Source organism: Balaenoptera musculus, chromosome 2 (assembly GCF_009873245.2).
Source record: "Balaenoptera musculus isolate JJ_BM4_2016_0621 chromosome 2, mBalMus1.pri.v3, whole genome shotgun sequence".
NCBI lineage: Eukaryota > Metazoa > Chordata > Mammalia > Artiodactyla > Balaenopteridae > Balaenoptera > Balaenoptera musculus.
In genome coordinates this window covers 48,216,624-48,244,029 of record NC_045786.1, presented here as the reverse complement: position 1 = coordinate 48,244,029, position 27,406 = coordinate 48,216,624, and positions in this window count along the sequence as shown.

The window sequence follows — 27,406 nt, the reverse complement described above, 5'->3', positions numbered from 1 at the left end:
TTTGGAGGACATAGTTAGGAAGAGTAAGAAGGTCTTGCATACTAATCTCACATACTAACTCGTATTTCAACTTCATTCAGTGTTGCCTGTGATTCCATATTTCAAGCAACCAAGGAAGCAAACTTAAGCTACTCCCAACCACTCTGCTTAGTGTAACCACATCTACAAATTTGACCAAATCCAAGACTATTTCCTTTCGTTCTTATCCAACACCCTTAGGTTCCATTTCCATGTACGTATCCCAGCATCTGACAGTATAAATTGGAAAATCAAGCAATTTTTTCCCCTAGTATCTTCTGAACGTTGTCTGGTTATAGGACTAGAGGCAATAAGAGGTGACTGTACAAGTTCTTCAAGAAAGAGGAGAATGGTCTCAGACAGGAGAAGAAGATTGCGTATAGTGGAAAAAAAATATTTTTCAGACTTTAGAGGTTCAAGGACTCCAGCTTCATTAGGAATCTGTCCATAAGACCCCATCCTAATCTTCAGGGACTCACTCCTTCTTATTTAATCAATGGCCTAATGATAACATAAAAGACTTTGCATGGGTGTGAATTCCTTGTGAAGTGTAATTCAACAACCCACAGAAAGAGACTTTGGCTTTGTTTTCATAAATCTGGGTTTTGTGGATCCTCAAGTTCTCTACTGCACTTAAAAGTACTCAACCAAACCGTCACCCTACTCAATTTAAAGGAAAGATGCAATGGCAGCAGCTTCTTGATAACCCCAAGTTGTGCCTTCCACAGCCACTTACTTTTAGGTGTGCATAGATGATACCTTAAGACATTTGCTACTTTATGGCATGAAAAATCAGTGGTTCTTTTTTTTTTTTTTTTTTAATATTTATTTATTTATTTATTTATTTATTTATGGCTGTGTAGGGTCTTCGTTTCTGTCCGAGGGCTTTCTCTAGTTGCGGCAAGTGGGGACCACTCTTCATCATGGTGCGCGGGCCTCTCACTATCGCGGCCTCTCTTGTTGCGGAGCACAGGCTCCAGACGCGCAGGCTCAGTAATTGTGGCTCACGGGCCCAGTTGCTCCGCGGCATGTGGGATCTTCCCAGACCAGGGCTCGAACCCGTGTTCCCTGCATTGGCAGGCAGATTCTCAACCACTGCGCCACCAGGGAAACCCCAGTGGTTCTTTTAGCATTGGAAAAAGAGTCTTTGATTTCTTTAAACTGAATCAAAACATAGAACCAATTCCAGATATATCACAACCAATTTGGAAAACCTATACTGCAACTTCTTCAGGTACCAGGAGAGTAAGATCATAATGGTCATTTGGAGAATAGGATTTATTATAGAAATTAGAATTTATACAACTGTGGAAGAAGCTGGAGAAGTATAAAGTTCTGAAAGAATATAGTTGGAGGATGAGAGAAAAGTCACTAATCGAAATCATGAAGAGAGGCTGGTAAAAAAGTCTAAGGAAGACTTTTGCCTCTACACCTGGTGGTCCTGAAGTCACTAAAACTCATCAGGGGAGAAGACTGGAAGATTGAGGAAAAGCTGGATGCAAAGCAAGAGCAATCTGGAACCTGTGAGAACAAAGCAGAACCCATGAAAGCAAACTGGATCCTGTTTCTATTGCTCACTGCATCTAAACCTGACAAGGCAGATGACCTGCAGGATGTACTCATCCCCTTTCCCATAGAAAAAAATGTCTGTTCCAGGAAGTTGAAGAAGCCTGATCGTTATCCCACAGCAATGAGGTTAATAATAGACCGGGGACAATGGTTGGTCCTGGAGTGGTCTCTAGGGCCCGGCTTTTAGCTCCCACATGTATTGGCTGATGCTTCACTTCCACTTTCTAAATCTCATGCAGAAATCTCTTAAGAGCCACACTAAGCCAGGCCCACACCAGGAAGAAGATACTGGAAAATCCCCTCCCCATTATCCTTGTATTTTAGAGATATGCTGTAGTTAGGATTAGTACTTTCAAGGGTATGACTCCACAGCCTAAGTTCCTAGACCCCACTGTATACTCAGTTTATAAATGAGGAAATCAAATCTCGCAGAAACCCAATAACTTGTGCAAGCTTCCTCTCAATCCCAAAGCCATTTATTGAGCAGCTACTATGTATCAGGAATTTTGATGAGTCCTTGGGGATACAAAGGTGAACAAAAAGCTGTCTCTATTAAAGTACTGTATTTTTCTCAGTTCTTCTTTGGACAAATTATTTCATTACTCTTCAAAGCTAAAGGCAAATCTTCTGTACTGTTGTCAGAAAGTCTTCATTCCTGCTGAGTTTATGGACATAAATAACCTAATGATCTTTCCTTCTTATGCACAGTGAATCTGCCAGACCAAAACTTCTTGTGGTGTGGTTAACCCATACATTGGGATTGTTGTAGAGGTTTTAAAGTCATATTTAAAATCTATGTGTTTTTATTTCATCAGAAGATATTGATAGAATATTGATTTTATCTTTTCAATGTGTTTCTCAGTATTAAGTCACTATTTGTAATACACTTGTCAATGGTTTGTGTGCTCTTGAGGAGAGAGTCTACTTCCTAAATCCATGATACATCACTGGGGTAAACTACAAGGAAAGAATGAAATCAGCACTGAGACATCAAAGGTTTCATGTTGTGAATCACGTAAGCTTGTCTGTCATTTCCAAGGGTCCCATCATAACACTGGAATGGAAAGGCACTTACTATGTTGCCAGACTTTCACTCCCTTTAGTCTCTGTTATTAAAGAGGACAAAGAATTAAAATGTGTGTATTGGAGATGAAGCCAAGAAGATAAGTCATTATAGTGGAGTGAGAATTCTGAAGGAAAAATAAAGAGATGTGTAAATATGAGTGATATATTAATTTTTGTCAAACAAATTTAAAACCACTTTTTTAGGCTGTGATCCTTTTGAAGAACGTTTTCTCTCTAGTCATTTTTAAGTCACTTCCATAAGGCTATCCCTTTTACTGTTTGCTCCCATTCTTACTGCCTGCAGTGGTACCTGCTCAAGCCTTTTAATGTAAAAAGACACACAGAATGCAGCCAAACAAGATTAAAGGTCTTCCCTGATGAGGAATGAAGGGGAATTGCGCAGTTTGCAAGAGAAAAGATAATAAAGGAATGAGGCTATAGAAATACTTTGATGAATTATATAGAGGCAATTTTCTGACATTAGTAATGTAGGGCAGAAGACAATGTTTCTGATATATAGATGTAAATTCATCATCCAGACTCCATTAAAGAGAACTACAAAAGATCAGTTGATTTGAGTATTGCTTACAAGAGCTATCAGGTAATGTTAGCAGGCCCCTTCTATGAAACTTGGACACTGTAACAAGTGAAGGCTCATTTGGATGAAAATAGCAAGAAGCCATATAGTTTAGTCACCTGGATCTATGACTGTAATGCCAGTCCCAGGGTCTGACATTACATGCGAAAGTGCATATTTCACAAATATTGCCTTTGACCACTGAATAACCTTGTGCTATAGTGAAAGGCAATAATTGTGTCTTTAAAAAAATGGTCATTGAAAACTTTCCTCTAAGAAGCTATGAGTCTACCTCTCCCATCCATACCCAACTCCAGAAAAATAATAATTCTAGATAGAAATTATATTTTACAGTTGTAATGACAAGGAAGACTTAACAGAACAACTGTAAGAATGCTTTCTTTTCTTTACTCTCACTAACAGAAAAAAAAAGAAAAAGAAAAAGAGTATCATCTGTGAAGTTCCCTAATCTTTTGTTGTACAATATCTTATTTGCAACCTATAATCTACTATCTGCTTTCATATAACATAATGAGAAGAGATCCTTCTTTTAAGTCCAGATGTTTATTTTTTAAGAAAGTCCAGTACCTTTTACTTCTTCCAATTACACCTCTCTGGAAATCATTTTGATGCTTGTCCATTTTACAAAAACAAAAGCACATGAGTCTATGCAAGGTCATCAGATTTAGCCTCTTTATGCAAAGTCAACACAGATATCTGTATAGCAGGCTGAAAACTGTGTGTCTTAACTTAGTGCCTTGCTAATTGGTAGATTCTGTAAACTAGTATATTCATGGAGTTAGTTGTTCTTTTCATTTTTTTTTGTTACCTAAGGATGATAACGTCATAAACTCTTTTAAATCACAGACCAATGCTTAGCATTCATACATCTACCTAACTCTGGATCCCTTTTCCTTAGTTTGTGTGAGGGCGATAAATCTCCCCGATCTTAATCAATGCTGAAGGACCCCTTTGAGAGTTAAATGGAATATATGGATCCTTTGTTCAGGAAAATGTCCATGTAGGTACACACACACAGAAATACATTTTCATACAATGTCAGGGAGTATATAGGCTCCCTGGTGCCCATTCATTAACTCCCCAGGTTAAGAAATCCTTATCTATAGAATAAGTACCATGGAAAACCCCTTGCTTCAAATTATGATATACTTTTCAGAAAGAGATATATTGGTATATAAATTAACAATAAAAACTATTACTATTAATATATTAAAAACAATTGAGAAATGCCTGAGAAGTGAGCCAAGTTAAGGATGAAAAATTTTAATAGATATAAACATAAACCCCAAATACTAATAAATCACTAACAAGCTGTGGGTCCTAATCATTTTTCACTGAATTAATATCTCTGCTTTGGACTAACCCTCATACATTATTTTTAACTTGTATAGGGAGAATTGTTTTTAAATATTACATAATGTCATTATCAGCCTCAAAATCTTCAGTGGCTCCCTCTTCGCACATGAGATGAGTAGAACATGAAAGAAATTTTACACATTGGTCCTTGCCTTCCTTTACAGAATCATCTTTTATCACACCCTCAGGGACATTCTGCACTTTCAAGTGTTTGCAGAATATTTGAGATTTAGCAAGGCTGGCAAATTCTCCCACACCTCTGTTAATGTTTTAAAATGTTATCCTCTTGTCCTGTAATGCTTCCCTGTCTTGCCCTGCAAGCCCCAAAGTACATACCTACTGGGTCTAAAGATTTAACTGCAGTATCTCTTCATCTGAGAACTTCTTTATTTCTGCTTTTACTAAACCTTTTGCTTACTTCTAATTGAGCATTTATTGTTTAGTTCTACTTTCTACAAATTTTCTGATCATGAACACCATCAACGAAGAAATTTGGTTATGCATCCCCTATCATACAAACACACATACAAACAAACACACATTTATTACTACCTCAAAGTAATCTATTTAATTAAAAATGCCCACAAAAATATAAATGTTAAAGGATGTTAAAAATAAATAGAGATCGTCAACAGGGAAACAGAAAACAAAACCATAATGAGATATCTCTTCACTCATATTTGGATAACTATAAAAACAACATAATTACAAGTATTGTTGAGGATATGGAGAAATTGGAACCTTCATAGATCGCTGATGGGAATGTAAAATGCCACCATTTTGGAAAATAATCTGACAGTTCCTCAAAGGTAAAATATAGAGTTATCATTCCTATGTATACATACGAAAACAATGTAAACATAAGTCCGCAAAATATCTTGTGCATGAATGTTCATAGCAGTATTATAAATAATAGCCAAAAATGGAAAGAACCTTTATGTCCATAAACAAAATGTGGTATATCCATATAATAGATTGATAGCAAAAAGAGACAAAGTACTGATTCATTCTGCAATATGGATGAACCTTGAAAACTTTATGCTAAGTGAAAAATAACAATAAAAAAACCCACATACTGTATTATTCCATTCATACGAAATGTCTAGCACAAGCAAATCTATAAAGACAGAAAGTAGATACAGACAGAAAGTAGATTTGACATTACCTAAGTTTCAGGCGGATAGAGAGGTTGGGGAAAATGCAGAGTGACTTAATGAATAAGAAATTATTTTGGGGGTGATGAAAATGTTCTAAAATTGATTGTGGTGATGGTTGCACAACTCTCCGAATATACTAAAAAATACTGTGCTGTGCACTTTTAAGTGGTGAATTGCATCATACACAAATTATATCTCAATAAAGCAGTCAGATTAAAAATAAATTAAGAGAATTAGTATTCCTAGTATATTATAGTATTTCAACAGATCATTTTATGCCTGGGGTAGGCATACTCCAATTTTTAACTTTCACATTTAGTAACTGCTTCTTTGCATGATTCTTCTTTAGACTGCAAGATTCTAAAGGACAGTAATTTTATCTTATTCTCTAAATTACTTGAATTTACATTATCTAGAAATAAAAGTATATAATGAGTGTGGAGTGAGTGAATTAATTGGTTATTTAATCAGATAACTAAGCCTTTCCCTGCTCTAGAATTTGTCAAAATCTAAATTGTGTTTTAAAATTATTTATTTATTTTTATTGCAGTAAAATATACATTACAAAAATGTTTACTATTTTAACTACATTTAAGTGTACAATTAAGTGACATTAAATATATTCACATTGTTCTTCAGCCATCACCATCATCCATCCACATAACTTTTTTTTAGCATGCAAAACTGAATCTTTGTACCCATTAAATACAAATACCCATTCTCCACTCCTCACTAGTCCCCGGCCACCATCATTCAACTTTCAGTCTCTATGAATTTCACTACTCCAAGTAGTAAAATTTGAGTGGAATCATATAATATTTGTCCTTTTATGACTGGCTTATTTCATTTAGCATAATGTGCTCAAGGTTCAACCATGTTACAACATGTGTCAGAATTTCTTTTCTAAGGCTGAATAATATTTTGTTGTATATATACTACCTTTTGTTTATCCACTCATCCATTGATGGACACTTGGGTTGCTTCCACAATTTGGCTACGGTGAATAATGCTGTTATTAACCCTGGTGTCCATACATGTCTTTGTTTCCTTGTTTTAAATTCTTTCAGTTATATACCCAGAAATGAAATTGCTGGATAATGGGGTAATTTTATTTCTAACTTTTGAGGGACCACTATATTGTTTTCCATAGTGGCTGCACCATTTTACATTACCACCAGCAATGCACAGTGGTTCCAGTTTCTCCACATCCTTGCCAATGCTTGTTATTATCTGGGATTTTTTGTTTGTTTGTTTGCTTGTTTAATAGGTTAGGTGTGAAGTGGTATCTCATTTTGATTTTAATTTGCATTTCCCTCATGCTTAGTGATGTTGAACATCTTTTCTTAATGCTTTTTGTCCATTTGTATATCTTCTTTGGAGAAATGTCTATCCAAGTCCTTTGCTCACAAAAATTAACTTAAAATGGATCAAAGACCTAAATGTAAGAGCTAAAACTATAATACTCTTAGAAGAAAACATAAAGGAAAAGCTTCATCACATTAGATTTGGCAATCATTTTTTGGATATGACACCAAAGGCTCGAGCCACAAAAGAAAAAGTAGCCAAATTTGACTTCATCAAAACATACAACTTTTGTGCATCAAAGGACACAATCAATACAGTTTTAAAAGGACTATCCACAGAATGGGAGAAAATATTTGCAAAACACATATCTGAAAAGGGATTGATACCCAGAATATATAGAGAACTCCTAAAACTCAACAATAATATTTTAAATGTTGGACCAAGGGTAATCATCAGGGTATTTGAATATTATCCTTCAAAGCAACTATCATTTTTTTTAACTTTTTTTTTTCCACTAAACTCATGCTAGGAAGCCTGAACTGGTAAGATCTAAACTCTGAAGGCCAGAAGATTTGAAGGCATGACTAGAGTAAGAAGCTTTATTTCCTTTGAGTTTGTTTTTTTCTTTCACATTTTCTTTCTAGGGTTACAAATTAGCAGATAAATGAAACAGCTCTCTGCATTCAGAAGTAGAGCAGGCATTTGTAATTAGCAAAAAGTTATTGGGCTTTTAGAGAGAATAATTAAGAAGAAAAGCATGCAGGCCCAAGCAAAAGCTACTCAAAGCAGAGGGTCATTGTAACTGGTAGTGGTAGAGTTGAGGGTGGCGGGGACTGAAATGTTGAATCCTAATCACTTGCTTGTTACATGACAACACAGTGTGATTGAAGACTGTCAAATCATAACCAACGGTATTCTCTCAGGAGAGGGGGAAAGAGAAAAACAGCCACAGATGGAAATTACTGCCCAACTTTGTAGGACAGCAGTGAGGGGAACTCAGTGGAAGTGAAAGCTGGCATAAGGAAAATGGTAAATAATGTAAGAACAATGCTGACACATGGTTCTACATTCAGCAAGACGAACTCAGATCTGCGTATCATCTTACCTTTGATCTTATCATGATTGAACTTTAAAAAGACAGCCCTAGTCACATAACCACACTTTTCCCCATCTTTTTTTTTTTTTTTTTTTTTATTCCAACTCATAACTCTCATACCCCTTCTGCTGGAGGAAACCTACACAAACAGCAGTTACTCATCTTTTAAGGTAAGGAATGTCCACATTATATTATATATTGAGTGAATTATTAAGCAAGATTGGAAGGGAAATTAATGAAGCAATGGAAAACCTGAAACTTAGAGCAATAATTTCCTTCATCCATGAAAAGGGGGAACAGGATGTAAGGAGGATGGAAAATCAAGTGTGTCCATACTTTGATCCTTTATCTTGTAGGTTCTTTTCCAGTTTGAATCCTAGAATAGTGGCAGGTGGTAGCTTCTACAAAGAAAATTGTACTGCCTATGGAATTAAATGTTTGGGGGTAATATCAAACAGCTAGAATTTCAGAAATATGCCATTTCTTTTCTTATTTTATGTATAGGAAATGAATGATGCTAAATATTTATCTACTATTGATAATAATTTAACCTTTTAATGTTTAAACTAAATGTCCATTCAAATGAGTTAATGAAAGGTTCAAAAATTTCTTGCTCTTTCTTTATTGTCTCCTTATTTCTGAGTTACTCATAACCAAAGGTATCATGAAATACCATAGGCATCCTTTTTTTTTTTTAAATAATTACAGTGATGACACTTCTGATTATTCTTTCATAACAAGAAAACTCAAGGCTGCGCTAATGCAAAAAATGTGACCTTTTTTTCTAAGAAGGAATAGCGATGATGCAAATTTCCTTGTGGAAGAAGATTCTTTTTGCCACCAAGCTGATATTAATTTCCTGTTCAAAAGGGGCTATATTGTCAGTGTGACACTTTAATCATCCACCAGTGTGACTGGGAAATGCCGACTTCACAATCAATGTCAATGTACTTCATGTCGTCTCAATACTGCTTAGTCATTTTGCTTCAGAAGTGCGTGAGGAGGGTCAATACATTTCATTAGTTTGTTTCAGCTAAAGGCGAGCACAACATGAAAACTTTGATTATATTATAAGAATTGCCTTAATGTGACACCAGTTCCTTGATTGTGCAATACCAGACATTCAAGTGCTAGAGGGCAACCACATTATCTTTCACCGAAACATTTGTCTAGCCACCACCAGCAAAATGCACCCCAAACGAAAGAAGAAAAGAGGAATCCAACTCAATTTACATAGCAGAGTTGAAATTCCGCTGTCATAAATGCATTATGAGACAGGATCATGCAGATTAACTTTGAAGGATGTCAGGGAAAAGTAACAATTCTTTTCCACTGTCTAATTGTGGTAGTAAAACTATTTATGATTCTAAAATTTAATAGTTATTTTAATTGTATTTCCATATAATTAACATTCTTTTTCTCAATGGAGTTTATAACTTCATGACTATCAAATAAATACAAAGTGACTGTGTTAGTCTATTCTAATTCTTTCCTTTAGAAATCTTCAATGGTACTTTAATCCCACAACTCTTCTTCTAATTAACTTTTTCCTGTGACCTTTTACTAAGATGAAAAGGCTACCACCTTTTTTTTTTTTTTTTTTCAGTGAAATGGATCTTATGGAAAGTCTTATTCATTTTGACTTTTATTATATATGATTTGGTGCAAAGTTTCTTGTGGTTTGTTTTGTTTCATTTCTTTAAGTACCTTTGCCATTTGAGGCAATAGTATACAGTCAGGGTCTGAAGAATATAAATAAGCACTTTTTTTTTTTTTAAGTCAATTTCTGAATATAGATTTCCTATCTGCCCAGATCCTGTACTGTTAATAAAGTCATCACACTTGTTCATTTGCCATGTACTCATATGCAGCTAAAATCATTCACAGTTAACATCTAGGCTCCACCCTCTTCTTTTTGACCTATCCTCCTTCCTATCTTGTTTGAGGCTGGCTACTGTTCCTTGAAGGAATCCAAAAGTCCTTGCACTTTATGTTCCCTTCTAGTTTTTGTTGCTGAGACTTGAATCCTTTATCCCAGAAACTTTGCTTGGGGTTTGCCATGTCAGCAGTTCCTTGCTTTAAATTATTATGCTGGAGAGCATCTAGCCAAAACTTCTGGTCCAAGCCACCACTCAATATCTTTTCCAGGTTCTATGGGTGTGCAGGAGTCAGAATTCAGATATACTTTTACTGAAATCACATTTTTCTTATTACCTTCATTCTATTTCTTGAGAAAAAAATTTCACATAAAATATATTCTATTCTTTCTATATATAGATCAAGTGATGTTATTGACTTTTCATGAGTGCTATTTCTCCAAAATATTAAAATAAAGTCCATAAATGCACTTTATATTGCACTGTATTAGCATCAAAAACACAATTTAAAAAATCATACGTCATTAATTTTTTTTTCTATAGTCACTTTCATTTCATAAATGAAATTTGCATTTTTTTTGCCAGGAAATAAAGATTATGTAAAAATGACAATTTATATAGTAATTTTGTATCCCCTTCCAAAAATATATTTATGAACTTTAAAATCCATTATGAAAAAGTCATTTCTACTATTGCTACTGACCATTATCTCCATTTTATCACAGTCTACAAATAGATACAGTTTGCTAGTGGTTGCAATACAAGATGACAACAAAACACTTTTTAGCATAGATTCTGGTGAAGATTTGTGTCAGTCAACAAATAAAAACCCAGAACATCCATATTGTTGGAGGATGGAGGACAGAGGGAACAGAAAGTGTCCATCGAATGGAGAAGGCGTCTTGAGACCAAAAAACAAGGAAACAAAGCAGGCAGCTCCATATGATCAATGGATCAATTTATTACAGGGTAACTTACTCACAGGGTGGGATTGGGATTGGGTGGACAATGGTCAGGAAGCATTAGCAGCTGCACTCTGCACCCTGGAGGGGCAGACAATTTTATAGTTAACCTAGGGTTTGGGGGTAGGTACTTGGAAATAGGGTGTGCATTTCTAAGATTTATGAATGGCTCATTAGTGTCATGGGCACCAGGAGTACAACAGGGAAGATTTTCATCATTGTTTGGAGACAAACAGAACATTAAGGCTACCTGGTCTTAATGATTATGAAACAATATCTATTAACTACAAGGCCCTTGATGACAGAGAATTGTTTCACTGCACAGTACACTCCTGGGTAGGGTCAGTAAAAGGAGAGGAGGAACTGTAAGGGGCCAAGATGGCAACAGTTATGCTAACAGTCTAACAGATACAAAAAGAGATAATATATGTCTTATACAGAAGCCAAAGACGGTATCTACTTGCTTGTGTATGCTCAGTGCCTAGCAGTATGTTGGAACCTCTGTCAGTTCCAATGTCTTTGACTGCTAGTGACAAAATACTTAACAAAAAATCATGTAAAGGTAGAGACTATTCTTCGCATATGTCAAGAAATCTGGAAGTTAGTGGACTGGGTGTGGGACTGTGGCTCAAATACAACCTTTTCCCTCTTTTACCTATACACCCCCAGTCATGTTGTCCATAGCCTCATTATGTCAAGATGGCTCCAAGCATTTCATCCTCACACAGCCATGTTCCAATGGAAGAAGATCAACATGGGGCTCCCTCACGCACACCATTCCTTCTTTTGGAAGGATACTCTTTCTAGAACACCCCCAGCAGACATTCATGTATAAGAACTGGCTCACATAACTAACCCTCTCACGAAGGGAAGATGGAGAGGAGTAGCTAGAAATGTCTGTTTCTATAGTGAGACATAGGAAAAGGAAGGTGGTCACTGAGTAGATAATCAATGGTGTGTTCAACAGCATGAAGGATATTGCTCAGTAAAATTTGGATCTAAGAAAAAAACTATAATTATTAGTTCATTATGAAATTTTAGGCAACAATTTTTATAAATTCAAATCAAACAAAATAATTGTAATATTAATTTAAGAAAAGTTGAATTTAGGGCAAAAATAATTAAATGGGATAAATAAGAGCACTATAAAATAAAAAGATCATCTTATACAATGGAATACTATGCCAACTTTGAGAAGGATGAGACAGATCTACCGATTCTTATAAGGAACTCTCCAAAATATATTTTTATGGTTAAGCATACAAATATACACAAATTATTACTGAAAACTGTGAAATGTTTGCCAGTATAAGATATGCATATACAACAGATATACCTACAGACAATTTATGCTTGCAAACGAATTGAAAGTCCCTCAAAAATTACTAAAGAAATCTGTGACAGTGTTTGAATCTAGAAACCTTAGATGCCTAGTGGATAAGGGGAGAAAGAGACTAAATTTCCAGTAAATAGTCTTTTTTGTCTTTTGAATTTTATTCCATATTGACATATATTAACTATTAAATGTATTTTATTTATTGTAATATAGAAGTGTATATATGTGTATGTATAAAAATAAATACCATCATAAATAAATAAATAACATTATAAGTAAATAATTTAATAAAATATTTATTTATTTTCAAGGGGAGGGTGAGGAAAAGAGAAGAGACTTATCACACCAATAACAAAGAGACCATGACAATGTCCTGTTGTGCAAGTTCAGAGCAGGGGTCAACCAAAACCATGGTTAAATCTGAATGGTGGAAACACAGTATTGTTCCATATGTAACTTTATAGGAAGTGATTGGCCTAAGTAGATTAATGAGAAATTTCAGAATGATATCTTCAAAAGGATGTCGATACCTATTTCTATATGCCAGTTCAGTTTATTAAATATCTGCCTAGGTGGAGTAGATATCAAGAGATCTCTTCTTATGCAGTATCACCTAATCCATCTCACCAGTTACAAAATGATGATGACGATGAGATGATAAAAATTCATTGTTTATAAATCAACATTTCTTATCCTTGGAACTATAGATAAGCCGTTTGAATTAAAGAAAAATAATAAATTTAAATTAGGGGATAAAAATTTGGGCTATTGAACTATACCCCAAGGAGAGGAATTTCCTTCACTCCTACTTGATTTTTAATATTTCAAGGAAGCTGTGAAAGAGTGAATCACACTTATAAGTAAATTTCTGGCTTAGGTTCTTTTATTTCTCTTCCCTTCCCTTTTCTTCCCTTTGCCTGCTTTTCTGTTTAATAATTAAAGCTGGGGGAAATTTTAAACAAGGTCATCTTGAAATTGGTCATGGACAAGGATTTTTGATGACTTCCAGGTCTTTCTATTTCCAAAAGTTAACCTAGTTATAAACTCACCATATCCTGATATTATTGTTATTAACAACAATAACTCTCAGCAAATATGTCTCAAACCCCTCAGTTATAAGATCTTTACAATTTTCACCATCAAGGGAAGGTCCAAGGAATATTCCAGTTAAAGATCCTTGCCAAGAAATCTAAGCTCTGTTCAAAGTTTTAGCTTTCTTTTCTTCAAGGAATTCTGGAATTTTAAGTTTAAACAAAAAGTGTTATACATCCCCATTTCCCATTGGATACACTTCAAAAGCCTCGGAATCCAATATCATGAAATAGCCTATGGGACCACATTCAGTTTTATTTCAAACATGTCATATGTTTAAATGCCTATACATGTTTTCCATGTGGCACATATTTCATTGTAATGAAAATATATTTAATGGTAGCAATAAAATACAATGGAATGAGAAGGTAAAATGGCCATACTGTTTTATTTTTAATTGTTGCTTGAATGCCTGATTATCCAGTTGCATATCTCACTCATCCCCCCAACTCCAACTTTCAATTTGTTATTGTTAATACAACTTATTTTCTATTTAGCTACTCAATAGCCAACAGTATCTTGAATCTTGAGAAAAAATTCCTACACTTTCTGTGACTTTGCAGAAGTAATTTAATTGACTCAGAACTTGACCTTCAAACTAGAGTAGTGAGATTAAATTGAAGCAAAGTAAAAACTATCTGAAACACCCTTAAAGCCCCCATGGAAGCCAGGTTTCCTGGTGCCCATAGTCTTTCATGGGCCAAGTTTGGGGTGAGTTCCTTCCTGCGTCATGAATGTGAAGGATTGTTCACTTGATTGAGCAAGTCGATGGGCACAATGTGCTTTTAAGATCTTCCATTGAAGTCAAAGCGTCTGTTTCTCCAACTAAGGGGAGGATGTGAACCTCCTCCTTGGAAAGACTTGAAAGTAAGTTACATTTTTTTAGAGAAAAGCAAGTTTGTTATTTATTATAAGCATCAACTTATGATGAATTAAAGTAATTAATATTCTCCCCTCGTCAGAACTGGGGACAAGGAAAATTAGTTGAGGGGTTAAAAAAAAAGCTTACATGCATTTAGTATCTCAGGGAAAAAGGTAACCTTAATAAATTAAGGATTTTAGTCTCTAAATATTATTTTCCAACTAAAGCATTTAGAACTAACTTTTGTATGACAAACATCAAGGATATTATTGATATTTATACTACATTGGTGGGGATATGAGACAGCGTAGGGTTTCTATACTTCCTTTTATAAATAGCCTCTGCAGCATATGATATGTTTAGAATATTAAATGAATTACATGCATTAAGATGAAGGTTTCTACTGAGTACAGAGCAAATACGCCTCAGTGCAGATTCATTAATTATCTTAATTTTAAGAGTCAATAGCAAGCCCAGCACACTCACAATAGCTGTTATGACAAATTTCCCAGGCCCATCACAAGCATGTGGGATCATCTTTATGATGGCTTTAGAGCTCTGGAAAAGGAAAGGCACTGTGGAAATTCAAGGTTGAGTTTTATTATACTTGTTATTATTATAAAAACTCAATCAGCCAGAATAGGTTAGTTTAATTGAATTTTCAGTTTAACTGAGACTCCTCCAAAATGCTTTCTTGTTTTAACACCTGTAGCTTAAACCCGCCTTATACATATTAATTCATTTTCTTGTCATAGATAGTGCAGACAAAAAGCAAAGTTTTAAAATGACTGATCATTTTTGTAAAAACTTGATTTTTCATTCTGAATGAAATAACATTAAGTAGAGGAAAGGAAAAGTAATAAAAGACACTTTTCCCATCTTTGTCGCGGGCTTGCTCTGTATCTTGAGCATTTCCCATCTTGTAACTCAGTTCCCCCTCTACAACTGAGAGAGTAACATTTGTCCTGCCCACCCTCCAGAGCTGTCAAGAGGTTCACATTTGCAAAGGAATGTGCATGTGCTTCAGTTAGCATATAACATTACAGAAATATTAAAGGTTGTGTGGTTAGAGAAAGCACACTGAGCTGAATATACACTAACCCTAGAATTTTACCCTAAGGAGTTTTGTGTTTGATTCATTTTCAATAGTTCTTTTCTACAGCATTAAATTTTTAATAAGCTGCATCTGTTACCTAAAAGGATAATTTGAAAATTATATGTGTCAATAATCGAGGATTTAACTTATGTTCTCATTTTAAAAGATTCTCTTGGCTGCTGTGGAGTGAGTGCATTTTATGTCCTAGATATCATGTTACACAAACTATCTGTAACCTCACCTCCATCCAAGGAAGAGCAAGAATCCTGATTTCCTGCTTCTTATCAACAACTTAGAACTTTCTCCTTGTTCTTTCCCTGTAGAGGGGGTGGTCAGGGTGAGACTTTTTAAAGGCACTATGCACATCCCCTTACTCTTCTGACAACTGTTCTATCCTTTCAATTCTAATTTATTAAAATAAACAATAAATAAAAATGGAATTTAATTTTAAAAGGAAAAGAATTCTAATTGAGAGCCTGCTCATAGTCAGACACTATGTCAATTGCAGAAGACAAAAATGAACCGCACATCACTCATGTAGCTGATTTTCTCACTGGGGATAAAGGTAACTGAAGTAAATACAGTACAATGAACTAACCACTATGGTAGAGTTATGAATGCTGTACTAGCAGGACATATACGAGGAAATTACAAAGGCAGCTTGCAGTAGTTGAGAAAGTTGTCACATTTGGTAGATGAATATGTGACAGTTGGAGAAAGGGGAACATCTGGGATTCATGGAAGAATGGACTTGTAGATGTGAATGTCTTCTTCATGAGAATGGTTGCAGTTCTCTGTTACTGGAGCTGGGGATGGGGTTCAGGAGGTATATGATGAAAACAGTTTGGGGCCATAATGTTCAATATTAAAAAATCAATTGATTTAAACCATCACATCAGTAGGCTAAAGAAAAATCACATGATCATATTAATGGATGCAGAAAAAAATGTTTGACAAAATTTAACACCTGTTCCTGATAAAAGCTTTCAGCAAGCTAGGAATAAGGGGAACTTCCTTAACTTGAACACTTATGAAAAACCTGCCATTAATGTTATACTTAATGGTGAGAAACTCAAATACTTCCTGCTGAGATCCAGATAAGGACAAAGAGGTTCCCTTTCACAGCTGCTTTTCTCCATCATAGTACAAGTTCTATCTAGGGGAATAAGACAATAAAAGTAAATAAAATGTATACAGGTTGGAAAGAAAAAAATAAAACTGTCTTTGTTCACAGACAAAAATCACCTGGAACTAATAAGTGATTATAGAATGGCTAAAGGATGCAAGGTTAAATACAAAATAAATCACCTTCCTATATATCAGCAATGAACAAATGGAATTTAAAATTAAAATACATTACCAATTAAATAGCAACATCCAAAATGAAATACTTATATATAAATACATATGTATACAAAATATGGATATGATTTATATGAGAAAAACTACAAAATTTTGATGAGCAAAATCAAAGAAGTAAATAAATGAAGAGATAGTCCATGTTTGTGCATAGGAAGACTCAATACTGTCAGCATGTCTGTTCTTTCCAAATTGATCTATAGTGTCAATTAAATCAAAATTAAAATCCCAGCAAGTTACTTTGTATAGTTCAACAAACTGATTCTAAAGTCTATTTGGAGAGGCAAAAGACCCACAATAGCCATACCAATACTGAAGAAGAATAAAGTTGGAGAACTGACATACCTAACTTCGATACTCGCTAAAAACTACAGTGATAGAGATAGTACAGTATAGGCAAAAGAACAGATGAATAGATTAATAGAAGAGAGTAGAGAGCCCAGAAATAGGGCCACATAAATATAGTCAACAGATCATTGACAAAGGAACAAATGCAATACAATGGATCAAAATGATCTTTTAAGCAAAAGGTGCTGGAATGACTGGATATCCATATGCAAAAAAAAAAGACACAGATCTTACATCTTTCACAAGAACTAACTCAAAATTGATCACAGACCTAAATATAAAATGAAAAACTACACACATAAAAGAAATATAGATCAATGGGACAGGATAGAAAGTCTAGAGATAAACCCACACATCTATGGTCACCTAATCTATGACAAAGGAGGCAAGAATATACAATGGAGAAAAGACAGTCTCTTCAATAAGGGGTGCTGGGAAAACTGGACAGCTACATGTAAAAGAATGAAATTAGAACACTACCTAACACCATACACAAAAATAAACTCAAAATGGATTAACAACCTAAATGTAAGGCTGGATACTATAAAACTCTTAGAGGAAAACATAGGCAGAATACCCTCTGACCTAAATCACAGCAAGATCTTTTTGATCTACCTCCTAGAGTAATGAAAATAAAAACAAAAATAAATCAGACCTAATTAAACTTAAAAGCATTTGCACAGCAAAGGAAACCATAAACAAAATGAAAAGACAACCCTCAGAATGGGGGAAAATATTTGCAAATGAAACAACCAAAAAGTGATTAATCTCCAAAATATAAGAACAGCTCATGCAGCTCAATATCAAAAAAGAAAAAAAATCAGAGATGAGCAGAAAATCTAAATAGACACTTCTCCAAAGAAGACACACAGAAGGCTAACAAGCACATGAAAAGATGCTCAACATTACTAATTATTAGAGAAATGCAAATCAAAACTACAATGAGGTATCACCTCACAAAGGTCAGAATGGCAGTCATTAAAAAATCTACAAACAATAAATGCTGGAGAGGGTGTGGAGAAAAGGGAACCCTCCTACACTGTTGGTGGGAATGTAAACTGGTATAGCCACTGTGGAAAACAGTAGGGAGGTTCCTTAAGAAACTAGAAATAGAGCTACTGTTTGATTCAGCAATCCCACTCCTGGGCATATATCTGGAGAAAACCATAAATCGGAAAGATATATGTACCCCAATGTTCATTGCAGCACTATTTACAATAGCCAGGACATGGAAGCATCCTAAATGTCCATCAACAGAGGAATGGATAAAGAAGATGTGGTGCATATACACAATGGAATATTACTCAGTCATAAAAAAGAATGAAATCATGCCATTTGCAGCAACATGGATGGACCTGGAGATTGTCATACTGAGTGAGGTAAGTCAGACAGAGAAAGACAAATATCATGTGATATCGCTTATATGAGGAATCTGAAAAAAGACTACAAATGAACTTATTTACCAAACAGAAATAGAGTTACAGATATAGAAAATAAACTTATGCTTACCAGGGGGTAAGGAGGGGGAGGCATAAAATTGGGAGATTGGGACTGACACATACACACTACTATATATAAAATAGATAACTAATAGGACCTACTGTATAGCACAGGGGACTCTACTCAATACTCTGTAATGGCCTATATGGGAAAACAATCTAAAAAGGAGTGGATATATGTATATGTATAACAGATTCTCTTTGCTGTGCACCTGAAACTAACACAACATTGTAAATCAACTGTACCCCAATAAAAATTTTAAAAATAAAATAAAAAAATAAAACTCCTGTAAGATAACATAAGAGGAAATATAGGTGACTTTGGGTATGGCAATGACTTTTTAGATGCAGCACCAAAAGTACAATCCATGGAAAAAACTCATAATTTGGACTTCATTAAAATTAAAAACTTCTGCTTTGTGAAGTACAGTGTCAAGAGAATGAGAAGACAGGAAACAGACTGGGAGAAAATATTCTCAAAACATACATCAGATAAAAGACTGTTATACAAAACATACAAAGAACTCTTGAAACTCAATAAGAAAATGAACAACCATTTAAAAAATGGACAAAAGACTTGAACAGACATTTCACCCAACAAGATATACAGATGGCATATAAGTAATCTCATATGTCATTAGGACATTACAAATTAAAACAATGAGATGCCTCTACATACATGTTAGAATGGCCAAAATCCAAATCACTGAAAAGAGGAACTCTCGTTCATTGCTGGTGGGAATTTAAAATGATATAGATACTTTGGAAGACATTTTGGCAGTTTCTTACAAAACTAACATATTCTTACCATGCAATCCAGCAATCATAGTCCTTGGTATTTACCCAGATGAATTGAAAACTTATGTCCACATAAAAACGTATACTTGGAAGTTTAGTCATAATTGCCAAAACATGAAAACAACCAAGATGTTCTTTAGTTGTGATTAGAAAAGTAAACTGTGGTACATCCTGACTATCAAATATTATTCAGTACTAAAAAATGAGCTAACAAGCCATGAAAAGGCATGGGGGCAACTTAAATGCACATTACTGAGTGAAAGAAGCTAACCTTAAGAGACTACATACTGTATGATCCGACTATATGACATTCTTAGAAAGACAAAACCGTGAAGACAGTAAAAAGATTAGTAGTTGCAGGGTTAGGGAGGAGGACGACATGAATAGGTGGAGCACAGAGAATTTTTAGGGCAGTGAAACTATTATGTATGATGCTACAATGGTGAGACATGTTATTAAACATTTGTCAAAATGCACAAAATGTACAAAACCAGGAGTGAACCTGAATGTAAACTAAGGCCTTGGATGATGTGTCAATTGTAAGTTTATCACTTGTAACAAATGCACCACTGTAGTGCAGGATGTTGATAGTGGGGGACATTGTGTACATGTAGCCACAGGGGGTACATGGGAACTCTTTGTACCTTCCTCTCAATTTTACTGTGAGCCAAAAACTGCTCCAAAGATAAAGTTTATTAATTAAAAAAGAAAAAAATAAAACAAAAGAAAAAAATTTCATGGAGGTTGATTGTATATGTTATTATCAGTATCATTTCACTTTAGCAAATGCCAACAATAAAGGCCAAATACACAGAAACAACATTTATGCACAGCTTCTAATATCTGGCCTCTGAGCTAAGCACCTGACAGGAATGACACTTACATAATGGATCGATACCTACTCATTTTCAAACTTTTCAAATTAGCACCCTTCTCCAACTATAGGCCTCCAAGACAATCTGTTTCCCAAAGAAACAGTATAAATAGTCAACATGAGTTCAACAGACTATAACATGTGTGTCCCAAATTGCTGGATTTAGGTCATTATATTTTTCCAGGCAGCTAATTTTCCCCTTTGAACTGCTCACAGAAGGTCAGAAGCAGTTTAAGCATCAAAGCTTTATGAATTAAACAGTTTCATCATGAACAGAGGGAAGGCGCTGGTCTGCAGAAAGACAATTGTGAGTATCCCTGGCTAATCTTCAACTAGGACACGTTTCACAATAGGAGATCAATAGCCCACAGTCACCCAGAACAGACTTCAAGTCTCTGAGTACAACTGACCCTTTACAAAGAAAATGCTCACATCTTTAAATCGGTAATGCTGGTGATTATATTTCTTTTCTGCTTACTGATTAATTTTCAGGAAAACATGGTGGTTGAGGAGATCAAGATAAGTGTGTTCCATAGCCCTGGGCAATTTTCTCAAATGACGACACATACACTGTGAAATCTTATGAAGTCTATTGTGTATATTCTTTTCCACAGAATTGGTTGACCATAGCACATTCTCTTGCTCCTTGGTGATAAATTCAGTTCTTCACAGCATGGAATGCTTCCAATGTGAGACTGATTTTTGTTTGTTCCTGGGACAGAGGATTTCCCAATGTTCATTAAACTTACATGGTTGTGACCATACTATGAAAAATAAGGATTGAAATCTAATGTTATTGGTATTTTATTTGGTTAAATGTCTGTATCTCCTGCTGACGAGTGATATTTGATGATGGAGGACAAGCAAAACTATCTAAAAGAGATTAACTATCTTCACAGGAATATTATTTTCCTTTATTTCCTACATTTGGAGACTACCATAAATCACTTTCTTAGTTTCTTTTCTGGTTCTGAGTATTTTTTCTAGTTCTTCAAACTGTCACTTTGTCATTGTCTCTTTTATGAAAATATTCTTCTTGAATCAACCACTCTTCTTAGTCACATGTTATAGCCTCATCCCTTGTGGTGCCTGTGGGTGGAAAGGCCATGAGATTTGCCTTGAGACAGCGATGGCTTCTACCCTGACTGGGTACTTTCTTGATAGTCTCAGGCAAGTCTCAGGCTCTCATAGGAACTCACTTTCCTTGTCTGTTAAGTGGAGGTGTTTTGAGGATTAAATTATATGAAGGACATGAAATTGTTCAAAAAGTTATTTTTATTATTGTCTAGTTTAACCCTTATTAGATGCTGTAATCAGTTTTTCAAAATCTCTAGCAAGTGTTCCTCCAACTACAACTTGATTACCTCCACTGTTGAATCAACCCTAGACTGCTCAAATTGTTAAAAAAGATGTTGTTTTACAGAACTAAAATGTGCTTCCTTTTAGCTTCTGCCAATTGTTTCTATGTCCTCCCTTTGAAGGAACATAGGAAACAAGTCTAATAAATAATTTTCCATTTAGTAATATTTCATAAGATTTTTTTTTTTAAATTAAGTATTTAAAACATTTTATGGTAGTTTTAAAATCATAGACAAGTTGCAATGATACTACAGAGTTTCCATATACCGTACACCCAATTTCTCCTGTCACTAACATCTTATATAACTATGGAACACTTGTCACAACTAATAAATAATATTTTTACAACTAATGAAATAATAATAATAACTAATTATTATGAATTAAAGCCCAAACTTCATTCATATTATATTAGTTTTTTTTTTTCCCCCAATGACCCTTTTCTATTTCAGTATTCCATCCAGGATACTACATTACATGTAGACATCATGCCTTCTGAGCCTCTGAGCTATGATGATTTCTCAGGCATTCCTTATTTTGGGTGACCTTAACAGTTTTGAGGAGTACTGATCAAGTACTTTTGAAGAATGCCTCTCAGTTGGGGTTTGTCTGGTGATTTTCTCATGTTTAGAGTGGAGTTAGGTGTTTTTGGGAAAAAGACTACAGACGTAAAGGGACATTTTCATCATACCATATCAAGAGTATATGCTGTCAACATAAGTTATAACTGTTGATGTTGACATTGGTCACCTGGCTGAGGTTTGCCAGGTTTTTCCACTGTAAGTTACTTTTGTCTCTTTCTATACATTGCCCTTCAGAAGGAAGTTGGTATACATAGCCCACACTTAACGGTTGGGGAGCTACACTTCACCTCCTTGAGGAGGGGGAATATCTACATAAATTATTTGAAATTTCTGCATGAAAGATTTTTCTCTTCTCCTCCATTTATGTATTTATTTGATCATGTAAATGGCTGTGTCTTCCCTTGTTTCTATTCTGACCTCAATATATTTGGCTATTTGGCAGCTATTTCTCTTACTCTGGCTGGTAGGAACTCTTTCCTAGTTTTATTGACCATGAACAATTCCTCTATGTTTTTGTCCTTTTTAATTGGTTCCAGATAAATTGTGGAATAAAAACCCCTTTAAGTCATCATTCTTAACCATATATCCTCTAAAATAATTATATTTTAATAGTTCATTGTATGAATGTATCTTAATTTAACAAATCTCTTATTGATGAGCTCTTTACTTATCTTCCAAGAGTTTTTTATTACTATCCTGAAAAGAATATCTTTGTGGTCTTTTTTTATGAAGATAAATTCCCAGGTTTGGTAAGGTATGCATATTTTAAATTTTGGTTGTTCAGAATAGAATTGTACTAATGTATCCACCATCATCAATGAGGGAAAATGCCAATTACCTCACTCTTCGCCTACTACAGAGTAAATTATTACAGGAATTTTTATAGAATATATTATACACTGCTATTTTCACTATTAATAATGTTTGGCGTTATTTTTCTTTTTTTTATTGGAGTATAATTTCTTTACAATGTTATGTTACTTTCTACAGTGAAGTGAATCAGCTATATGTATACATATATCCCCTTCCTCATGGACCTCCCTCTACCCTCATCCCACCCATCTGGTCATCACAGAGCATGGAGCTGAGCTCCGTGTGGTATACAGCAGTTTCCCACTAGGTATCTATTTTACACATGGTAGTGTATTTTTATCAATCTCCCAATTTGTCCATTCTCTATGTCTGCGTTTGTGTTCCTGCCCTGCAAATAGGTTCATCTGTACCATTTTTTCTAGATTCCACATACATGCATTAATACACAATATTTGTTTTTCTCTTTCTGACTTACCTCACTCTGTATGACAGACTCTAGGTCCATCCACATCTATAAAAATGACCCAATTTCATTTATTTTTATGGATGAGTAATATTCCATTATATATATATATATATATATATATATATATATATATATATATATATATATATATATATATATATATATATATATATATACCACATCTGCTTTATCCATTCATCTGTCAATGGACATTTAGGTTGTTTCCATGTCCTGGCTATTGTAAATAGTGCTGCAATGAACATTGGGGTACACGAGTCTTTTTTAATTAAGGGTTTTCTCAGGGTATATGCCCAGTAGTGGGATTGCTGGGTCATATGGTAGTTCTAGTTTTAGTTTTTAAGGAACCTCCACACTGTTCTCCACAGTGGCTGTATGAATTTACATTCCCACCAACAGTGCAGGAGGGTTCCCTTTTCTGTGCACCCTCTCCAGCATTTATTGTTTGTAGATTTTTTTGATGATGGCCATTCTAACCTGTGTGAGGTGATATTTCATTGTACTTTTGATTTGCATTTCTCTAATAATTAGTGATGTTGAGCATCTTTTCGTGTGCCTCTTGGCCATCTGTATGTCTTCTTTGGTGAAATGTTTATTTATGTCTTTTGCTCATTTTTTGATTGGGTTGTTTTTTTTTTGATATTGAGCTGCATGAGCTGCTTGTATATTTTGGAGATTAATCCTTTGTCCGTTGCTTCACGTCCAAATATTTTCTCCCATTCTGTGGATTGTCTTTTCATCTTTTTTGTGGTTTCCTTTGCTGTGCAAAAGCTTTTAAGTTTAATTAGGTCCCATTTGTTTATTTTTGTTTTTATTTTCATTACTCTAGGAGGTGGGTCAAAAAAGATATTGCTGTGATTTATGTCAAAGAGTGTTTTTCCTGTTTTCCTCTAAGAGTTTTATAATGTACATTTAGGTCTTTAATCCATTTTGAGTTTATTTTGTGTATGGTGTTAGGGAGTGTTCTAATTTTATTCTTTTACATGTAGCAGTCCAGTTTTCCCAGCACCATTTATTGAAGAGGCTGTCTTTTCTCCATTGTATATTCTTGTCTCCTTTGTCATAGATCAGGTGAACATAGGTGTGTGGGTTTACCTCTGGGCTTTCTATCCTGTACCATTGATCTATGTTTCTGTTTTTGTGCCAATACCATACTGTCTTGATTACTGTAGCTTTGTAGTATAGTCTGAATTTGGGGAGATTGATCCCTCCAGCTCCATTTTTCTTTCTCAAGATTGCTTTGGCTATTTGGAGTCTCTTGTGTTCCCATGCAAACTGTAAACTTTTTGTTCTAATTCTGTGAAAAATGCCATTGATAATTTGATAGGGATTGCAGTGAACACGTAGATTGCTTTAGGTAGGATAGTAATTTTTACTATTGATTCATTCAGTCCAGGAGCATGGTATATCTCTTCATCAGTTTGTGTCATCTTTGATTTCTTTCATCAGTGTCTTATAGTTTTCTGAGTACAGGTCTTTTACCTCCTTAGTTAAGTTTATTCCTAGGTATTTTATTCTTTCTGTTGCAATGATAAATGGGATTGTTCCCTTAATTTTGCTTTCTGATCTTTTGTTGTTAGTGCATAGGAATGCAAGAGATTTCTGTGTATTAATTTTGTATCCTGCTACCTTACCAAATTCATTGATGAGTTCTAGAAGTTTTCTGTAACATCTTTAGGATTTTCTGTGTATAGTATCATGTCATCTGCCGTGACAGTTTTACTTCTTCTTTTCCAATTTGGATTCCGTTTATTTGTTTTTCTTCTCTGATTGCTGTGGCTAAAACTTCCAAAACTATGTTGAATAAAAGTGGTGAGAGTGGACATCCTTGTCTTGTTCCTGATCTTAGAGGAAATGCTTTTAGTTTTTCACCATTGCGAATGTTGCTGTGGGTTTGCCAGATATGGCCTTTATTATGTTCAGGTAGGTTCCCTCTATGCCCAATTTCTGGAGAGTTTTTAACGTAAATTGGTGTTGAATTTCGTCAAAAGCTTTTTCTGCATTTATTGAGTTGATCATATGGTTTTCATTCTTTAATTTATTAATATGATGTATCACATTGCTTGATTTCCGTATATTGAAGAATCTTTGCATCCCTGGGGTAAATCCCACTTGATTTACGTGGTGTATGGTTCTTTTAATGTACTGTTGGATTCTCTTTGCTAGTATTTTGTTGAGGATTTTTGTGTCTATCTTCATCAGTGATATTGCTCGGTAACTATCTTTTTTTGTGATAACTTTGTCTGGTTTGGGTATCAGGGTGATTGTGACCTCATAGAACAAGTTTGGGAGTGTTCCTACCTCTGCAATATTTTAGAAGAGTTTGAGAAGGATAGGTGTTAACTCTTCTCTAAATGTTTGATAGAAGTTCCGCATGAAGCCATCTGGTCCTGGCCTTTATTTTTGTTGGAATATTTTTAATTACAGTTTCAATTTCATTACTGGTGATTGGTCTGTTTATATTTTCTAATTCTTCCTGTTTCAGTCTTAGAAAGTTGTACCTTTCCAAGAATTTCTCCATTTCTTCCAGGTTGTCCATTTTATTGGCATAGAGTTGCTTGTAGTAGTCTCTTATGATCCTTTGTATTTCTGTGGTGTCAGAAGTAATTTCTCCTTTTTCATTTCTAATTTTATTGATTTGAGTCCTCTCCCTTTTTTTCTTGATGAGTCTGGCTAAAGGTTTATCAATTTTATTTATCTTCTCAAGGAACCAACTTTTAGTTTTATTGATTTTGCTATTGTTTTTTCTTAATTTCTATTTCATTTATTTCTGCTCTGTTTATGATTTCTTTCCTTCTACTAACTCTGGGTTTTCTTTGTTCTTTTTCTAGTTGCTTTACATGTAAGGTCATTTTGCAATGATTTTGCATTATAAACATTTGGTGATATAATTTTTAATGCAGAAAAATACATGACCTATATTTAGTGTGTGTTGTACATTGTGTTATTCTAAAGTTCTCTTGCATGTCTTGATTTATGAATGTGGTTCCATTCTGTGAAAAACAAAGTTGTTCAGTGATCAATGACAAAATGAACAGATAGGTCTGAACAGCTAGTTCACATGAGAAAAAATACAAATAACCAATGAACATATAAAAAGAATGCCCAAGATTTTTTACTGAGGGAGGAGTCAAGATGGCTGACTAGGAGGATATGGAGTTCATGTCTCCACACAACTAGGAAATCTACCAGGCACTAGTGGGGAGCCACTGACACTTAAGGGGATGGGAGGAACCCCCGAGCTACAGGGTAAGAGATAGGGGAGAAAGAGGGGGGTGGAGAAGTGGAGGTAGGATGGGACCCACACCCCTGAGGGGCGGCTGGGGGGAGGGGAGGCATTTCCATGCCCAGAAGGGGCTGACCTATGGTTAGGGGATCAACAGGGAAGGGGGAGACCCGCTGGAGAGTGGAGGATTGGAAGGGAATGAGACCAGCATTTTCCCTGGCCACTTGGGTCCCAGGGAGACTGCTGAGGTCTTGGGCCTAATCCTCTGCCCTCCAAGGCTCCCTCTGGCCCCACTGAGCCTAAGCCCCACCCCCAAACTCCCATCCAGGGCCTTATCACCAAACTCCATACTCCAAGGTTCCCTCCAGCCATGCTGCCTTTCCCGGCTGTAGGGGTCCTGAGCCTAGGTCCTGCCCCTGCCCTAAACCCTGCCCCTGGCCAAGCCCCACCCCAACCTAAGTTCTATCCCCCCATAGCCAAGGTCTTTTCTGGTCTCCTTTTTTTTTTTAATTTGTGGTTCTGTTTTTTTTTTTTTTTTAAACATCTTTATTGGAGTATAATTGCTTTACAATGGTGTGTTAGTTTCTGCTTTATAACAAAGTGAATCAGTTATACATATACATATGTTCCCATATCTCTTCCCTCTTGCATCTCCCTCCCTCCCACCCTCCCT